Source organism: Sorex fumeus, unplaced genomic scaffold, assembly GCF_029834395.1.
Source record: "Sorex fumeus unplaced genomic scaffold, SorFum_2.1 ptg000005l, whole genome shotgun sequence".
In the NCBI taxonomy this organism is placed as follows: Eukaryota; Metazoa; Chordata; class Mammalia; order Eulipotyphla; family Soricidae; genus Sorex; species Sorex fumeus.
The window spans coordinates 5,161,542-5,169,886 of record NW_026606062.1 but is presented as its reverse complement, the minus strand read 5'-3'; positions in this window follow the sequence as shown (position 1 = coordinate 5,169,886).

Below are 8,345 nucleotides of genomic sequence, written 5' to 3'. Positions count from 1 at the left end.
TACCCCAGCTTTTTTCTGGGAGCTGTTTGCCTGTAGGATTGTTTTCCAGCCTTTGACTCTGAGTCTGTGTTTGCTTTGACTATTGAGATGTGTTTCTTGCAGGCAGCAGAATGTTGGGTTCAATTTTCTAATCCATCCTGCCACTCTATGTCTCTTAATTGGTGCGTTTAGCCCATTGACATTGAGAGAGATTATTGTTATGGGATTTTGTCCCATTGTTCTGTTGAAATTTGGTGTATTTGAGAGGTCTGTCTTGCCTTAAAGTAGCCCATTTAGTTGTACTCGTAACCATGGTTTTGAGTCTATGAAGTTCCTGAGCTGCTGTTTGTCCGTGAAACTGTGTGTTGTTCCTTCTATTATGAATGAGAGTCTCGCTGGGTAAAGTATTTTTGGAGAAGCATTTATTTCATTGAGTTTTTTCACTATGTCCCACCACTGTTTTCGGGCCCTGAGGGTTTCATCAGAAAAATCAGCAGTGAATTTTAAGGATGCTCCTTTGTAAGAGATTTCTTTCTTCGATCTTGCTGCTTTCAGAATTTTGTCTCTGTCTAAAGTTTTGGTCATTTTGATCAGGATGTGTCTTGGGGTATTTTTATTCGGATTTCTTCTAGCCGGTACCCTTCGGGCCTCCTGGATGTGGTCACAAGTTTTCTTCAGCTCTGGAAACGCTGTAGCAATGATTTCTTTGACAGTTTCTTCTTCATCAAGGTTTTCTTCCCGTCCCTCTGGGACTCCAATAATTCTTATGTTACCCCTCTTGGCTTCATCACGATCTTCTCTTGCCATCTGTTCTCGAACTGTGAGTCTCTTTTCCATTTTCTGCTCTTTTCTGACAAGACTCTGAACTTGATCTTCGAGCTCACTGATTCTGTTCTCAGCCGCTGTTACTCTGCTGCTGAGGCCTTCCACTGAGGTTTTCGATTCGGCTACCAGGTTTTTCAGGTCCGACATTTCCGATTGCATTTTCCTCATTTCTGCCTTCAAATCCTCTTGTCTTTTATTGGCATTGGTTTCCATTGTTTCTTTTAGTTCCCTAAGCATCCTGAGTAGCTCCATTCTGAATTCCTTGTCAGAGAGGTTGTCTAACGCTATAGTACTGTTGGTGTCGTCTGGGCTAGCCTCGTGAATAAGAAAGTTTGGTGGGCTTTTGCGTTGCTTTACCATTGTGACCAGTGTGGTTTGGTCCTTCACACTCGCTGCTACTGTTCTAGTTGAGTGAGGAGAGGCTGCCAGGAGCCGTTCCGCTTTGTTGCTGGTAGATGCGCCTCTTTTACCTTTCTGAGTCTGACCTTCTTCTCAATCAGGCGTTATTCTTTGTTTTATAACTGACATTGAGTGAAACTTTTGGAGGCGTTACTATTTACTACTGAACTTGTATAGCTATTTTCCAACTGAACTTTTGTTGGAAATGGAGTAGGCGAGTGGGATTTTGTTGAATTGTAGTAGAAGAGGTGAGGAATTTTGTTTGGTATTAGGTAACAAATTGATGAAAAGGATGAAAGGATGCAGGTCCAAGTTGATTGAAGTGAGTGATATACCTGCGGCCGCGTAAGCGGCCGCCCGCCAGGAAGCAGGCCACGCCCACTTTTAGGCCACGCCCCCTTCTTAGAGGCCACGCCCCTACACAATCCCAGGCCACTCCCTCCCAGGATCCTGGGATCCCCGCTGTCCTCCGGCTGCGCTCGCTGGGCGGCCCGCCGAGCGTCCGGGTTCAGGGGCGGGGCTCCGCTCGGGTCCTCCAACCCACCTGGATGGGAGGGGCCGGTGTGCTGCCGGGCGCGCTGCTCCGGATGGACGCGCGCTGGGCTTGGGGTCGCTGGGGGTCCGCTCTCCTCCCTCCTCCGGCTCCAGATGAACTTTTACATTATGCAATGATGATAATCAAGTTGATACGGAAGCTCAGTGTATCTGCCATCCTTGGGCTATTTATACTCGTTTCAACTATGTCAGTGGGACAAGCCAGGTTTACAGGTAATGTCTCAACTTCCTTTGATTCTCAACTCTAATTTAACATAAAATATCTGAATTTCCACAAATATACACAGTATTTTTGTCTTTCATGGTAGCACAATATAAAACCCTCAGGTTCTACATCTTGTGGAATATACTTCCTTGCTTATAGTCTAATACATTCTTTATCAATTCTATTCCTATGACAAAGATATGATAATCAAATTACACATAACAATCATCACATAAAAGATTTGTAACAAAGTGTATCACTGACACTTCTTGATCTAGTACCATTCAAATAAAATAGTTTTTCTTTTAGTATGACATTTATTTAACAATATAACCTTTTAGACTATTTTAATTAAGTCTATGTCAATGGAAAGAATAATCGATAGTAGCTTATTACACGTAGTGACAGTCTTTAGAAATTACAATAATAAATATATAATGTAATTCTATTTATCTTTTTAGAAAACATTTTAGTTTAAGAGACTGTAAATATCAATCTGTTGTAGGAGCACAATGTTTACACACCCACCCTTGTCAATGTATCAATAACCTATCATTACTTATGTACAGCCTTGCAGTAGATAACCTCAAGTCAATTGTCAGAGTCTAAAGGTTTTTACTGAGTATTTCCTGTTTCCTTTTCTTTTTCTTTATATACCATACGTTGTTGAAAACACAAGTATTTGTTTTTTTCCTATTTGTGTGTTTATTGTAGCATGGCATTTTCTTGTTGTATCCCTCTTTTATCAAAAATCATGATCTAATCAATTTTTAGAACTGTTATATTTTAACAGTCTCCTGCACCCGCACCTGGCTGTCCTCGCCAGGGCTCCTTGGAGAGGAGCGGGTTGAGTTTCCCTCCCCACCCCGACCAGGGCTCCAGCAGCCGAAGACCTCCAGAACCAGCCACCACCATGCTGAGACCACTCTCCACACGCATGAAGGTTCTGGCAGAGGAACAAAGGCATGCGGATCCCAGGGCTGAGATCTCCAAGCCTGCTTGGATCGGGGTTGAGCATCCTCCACCCAGGTCCTCCAGATTCCAGTAGGCAGGGATCACACCCACCAACTGGCCCCCTGGCGCCATGTAATCCCATCAACAGCCAAGACCCAGAGACTATAAAACCCAGCTCCCGGAAGCTGGACATCTTATTATCTCATTCTTACTTTGGACAAACTGGCAGGCTACCGAATGTAACCTGCCCACATGGCAGAGTCTGGAAAACTCCCTGTGGTGTGTCCAATATGCCAAATACCAGTAACAATGATGGGTCTCATTCTCCTAACCCTGGAAGAACTTTTAATATGGCACTTTTTAAAAAATCTCAGGGCTAGGACGAAGGAGGCGTCACTGGGGCCTGCTCGAGGCAATCAACAAACAACACGATGGTCGTGATCGAGATTGTGATATTTTAACTACTTTAAAGTTAATCTAAAATTTGCTGCAATTTTATGTCACAAATAAGCTTGCTTACAGATGTACATCCACAATTACAAGTATAGAATTAATTGTGACTTCTCTGGTAATCACAAAACATATTAAATATGCTAGATGTTCACCGATTTATCAGTAATAAAATTTATATTCATAAAAAGTGCTAATAATAGTTGCATCTGTAATTGATGGAATGGAAAAAAAGACTATTGTGTTTGCTGATCTATTATGTTATTGATTTTTATTTTGCTTTATGCAAAATACCAACTCATAATCAAGATCATAGCATACATAATGAATAAAGGTGTGCCTAATCTATTTGATGTTATCATAATATATAGTAATATGCCATTTCCATAAAGTTATTTTTGAACAAAGTATTCTATTTTCCTATGAATATATCCAAAGCTATTAAAGTTTCTTCTGATCAGAAGAAACTTTATGTCTCTAAAAAAATGGGGGGCAGAAAGATAGCACAGTCATTAAGGAGCTTATCTTTCACAAGGTCAACCTCCACATGTGATCCCACATATCAAGCCAGGTGGTCCCCTTGCATCGCACCACCAAGGGTAATCCCTGAGCACAGAATCAGGAGTAAACCCTGAGCATTTCTGGGTATGGCTCAAAAACAAACAAAAAACTAAACCTGTTTTTTTTTTCATTAATATAATTTTGGTATGCAGACTAGATACACTGAAGAAAGAAAATAATAAAAAATATTAATAAAATCTTTATCAAATATGAAACCAAAATATGAAAGAAAGCATCGAAATTCTTATGATGATGACTCAATTTGAGGTCATTTGCTTGCACTGCCACATGACTCTTCAGCATACTGCGACACAAACTCAGCAACATTGAACTAACTAAAATGTGTCAAGAAACCCTGAGAGAATGCTTTCATTAGAATCACATCCGAATTGGAACACTTCCTCAGGGAGTTATGCACTTATCAGTTCTATGAGGAAAATTTAATTCAAGAAAGGTTTTTTCATGTGGCAATGACATACAGATTGTGAATGTGACCCTTGAAGTAGTTCTACTTGGGCTTAAAATCGAAACTGATCACTTCTTAAGACATAAAACATTTTCTTGCATGTTTCACACACGTTTCCTCATCTGTTAAGTTCAGATCATAAAAGTAGACTTCTCCGAGAGTTATTGTGCAAACCAAGTGTTGATAAATCTAAGGCACTTCTAGATCACCTGTAGAACTACTGATCTCTCATAAATGTTTTTAATGTTTTTTTGGCAGTACATGAATTTATTCAATTATAATGTTATAACATGATAATAGCATTAAAGATGAATGCCTTATCATCAGAGATCCTTTTCTTTTCTCTTAGTTACTGAGTATGTGATTTTAATCATGACCAATTTTTCTTTAAGTGATTAAATCTAACTTCTCTATTGAAAAGTGGGCTAATTTATCTTGTTGTTTTGCAAATTACATTTTACAAAAGTAAGTATTGTTATTGAAATATTCTATCAATATTCAATTATCATGAATAGTGATAGTTGTAGGATGTGTGACAGAAATAAGAGTAAGAATAGCAAGTTTCATTAGAAGAAAATAAGCTAAGATATCTAAAAGTAATTTCACGAGAAATTATTTTAGTATTTTTTTGTTTTATAAAATTATTTAAAAATTTTTGCACACTTTATTTCATCAAACATGTTATGTAAAATATACTAAACTTATTTACATTAATTACTTTTTTAAGGTAAGGTAAGGTAAAGGCCCTCCCGTTGATCGTCGATTTGCTCGAGCGGGTCCAGTAACGTCTCCATTGGAGACTTTGCTGTTACTGTGTCTGGCATATCGAATACTCTCGGTAGCTTGCCGGGCTCTCCAAGAGGGGCGGAGGAATCGAACTTGGGTCGGCCATGTTGGCCGCTTGTAAGGCGAACGCCCTACTGCTGTGCTATTACTTTTTTAAGATTTATTAAAACTAACATTTGTAGAACTACTTTACTTTATTTTGCAAATTAAATTCCATTATACTAATATTACCACTTAATATATTTCTGACATTTCTGATTAATTTTGCCATTAGAAATTGTCCTAAAGTGCATATACTTCAAATATCTTATGATATTTATATTGTTTTTATTGTTTGTAATATCTGAGGAAAGAAGTTGCTTGATTTATTTCCCAATTTGAATGTCTTTGATTTCTTTTGCTTATCTTATTGAGTTGGCAAGGACTTCTAGCACTATAATGAATAGAAGTGGAGAAAATGGACATCTTCATATTATGCATCATATCAGAGAAAAACCTTGCAATTTTTTGCCATTGAGTTTGGTACTGGCTGTGGATTTTCTAAAGTGCTCATTACCATCAGGAGGCATGTCATTTTTATTCCTATTTTATTAAAAGTTTTTAATCGTGAATGGATAGTGATTCTTGTCAAACTCTCATGTTTTACTGATAAAAATAAACAAAAGTAATTTTGAAACAAAGGTATATTCCCTTTATGTATTATTCCTACACTCCTATTGACCTCCAAATGAATATTAAATGCTGTGGTATGTATTACACTGTTGCTGCTAATTAGGATTAATTGCTTAAAGTATATTTATAATAATTATAATTAATTTTATTATTTTATATGCATGAAATTTCTTTTTATAAAATGAGTCATTCGTCTAGTAGGAGAATAATATCCTACCCAAACAGGTATAGAATTAATTTATATCATTACCCTTATTGTCTTTTGCTATAGTCTTAATCTTCTGTAAGTATGTTTAATGTTTATATGTGGAAATACAGTACAAAAGGAAAAGTAAGTGATTTTACTAAAAAACTATGAATAAAATAAATTCAATAGAAAGGATGGATGGCAAGAGATATTGAATTCTTAATGACCAAATTTAGGTGGTGACTTATAGGTGAAATATTTCCAATTTTTCTACAAGTTTGATAATCGAGAACAAACACTGAAGAATACATAGGACATTAAAGTGTAAGTACAGTAACAAGATAACATATAAAAACAATAAAAAGAACAGTGTTATTTACTTTCTGGATATAAAAAAAATTCTGTTTCTAGTTTCTTATATTCAAAGAGAGACCACTGGTTCTTGATTGAAATTAGAACAATAAAAATCAACCAATATCATTTGGTTCCAAAAAATGCTTTCTTTTCCATAAAGGTAAAGGTAAAGGCCCTCCCGTTGATCGTCGATTTGCTCGAGCGGGCCCAGTAACGTCTCCATTGGAGACTTTGTTGTTACTGTGTCTGGCATATCGAATACTCTCAGTAGCTTGCCGGGCTCTCCGAGAGGGGCGGAGGAATCGAACTCGGGTCGGCCATGTTGGCCGCTTGTAAGGCGAACGCCCTACCCGCTGTGCTATCGCTCCAGTGATAAACCATAAAATTGTTTTTTACTATCTTGGCAGATGCAATGATTTAGTGTATATAGCAATCAAAGTGTTAGGAAATTCTACAAAGAAGCATCAAACTTTCCTGTTTATTTGGTTGTGAATCCTATGAAGAATTACTCTTTCCAGGGACTGGAGAGATAGTGCAGTGGGTAAGACACTTGCCTTGCTTGCAGTTGACCAATGTTTGATCCCAGGTACCACACATGATTCCCCGAGCTCCAAGTGACCAATGAGCACATGACCAGGAGTAAGTCCTGAGCACCACTGCTTTGGCCCAGGAAACAGAAATTTTCCTCCAGATGAATCGACTATTTCTGCTTCTCTTCATTCTCCCAATTTTCTTGTTATTCTTTATCTTCGCCTCATTCTTCTCCTTTATAAGCACTGTAGCACTGTCCTCCCGTTGTTCACCAATTTGCTCCAGCGGGCCCAGTAATGTATTCATTGTGAGACTTGTTGTCACTGTTTTTGGCATATCGAATATGACACGGGTTCCTTGCCAGGCTTTGCTGTGTGGGCGAAATACTCTTGGTAGCTTGCTGGGCTCTCTGAGTGGGGTGAAGGAATCAAACCTGGCTCGGCCAGGCCAGCAGCTTGCAAGGCAAACGCCCTACCACTGAGTTATCACTCCGGTATAAATTATATTTAAGATAGAAATATAATTTCCTGAATGAGTTTTAAGGCAGATCCAAAAAAATTAAATTTTAATTAATGATTTGAGGGTTGGAGTTCGGTCCTTACGTGATAGTGTTCATGGTTCACTTCTTGCTCTGTGCTCAGGAACAACTCCTGAGGTGCCCAAGGGACCGTGTTTGATGCTAAGGATAAAACAGACTTTACCTCCACACTGTCTCTCCATCCCCAAGGATGATTTTTTATAGCAAAAACATTTTAGATAAATATGGATTTTTATTTAGAGTTTCCATCCCTATACATGTGTAGAATAAAGGAAAAAGGAAGGATAAAGATCCTATTGCTATATATGCATAGGCTTTGCGTGTGAGAGATTTGGAGTTCAATCCCTAGTACCTTGTTACCTCCTGAACACCCTGGAACTTAACCCTGGTGGTCCCCGAGTAGCACTGCATCACTGTCCCAGCACAAAAACCATCAGGCCTCAATATCATCAGCTATGGACCCTGGGGCTTGAAACAAAATTTTATTTAGGCTATTTTTTTCCCGGGGGGACAGGGGGAGCCACACTTGGTATTGCTCAGGGGTCACTTTGGTCATTCTTGGGAGACCATATGTGGTGTTGAGAATTGAATTATTGTCTGCTGCATGAAAGACAAGTGTTTTAACCTGGTATTATCTTTCAGTCCCCAAATCAATTTTGTTTTTAAGAAAAGACATATCTATTATTTGGAAGGTGTTAGAATACCTGAGTCAGGATCTCAGAATACATGGAATCATTGACGAGAGCTTAAACTGTGTACAAAAATTTAATGTAAGGTTAAGAGGAGAAAAAAGATCTGGAAATATAAGAGTGAAGGAGCAGAGGGGAGATAAAATACATTTCAGTAGGCAAGAGGAAAGAAGTAGGTAACTATTGCAGTGTTA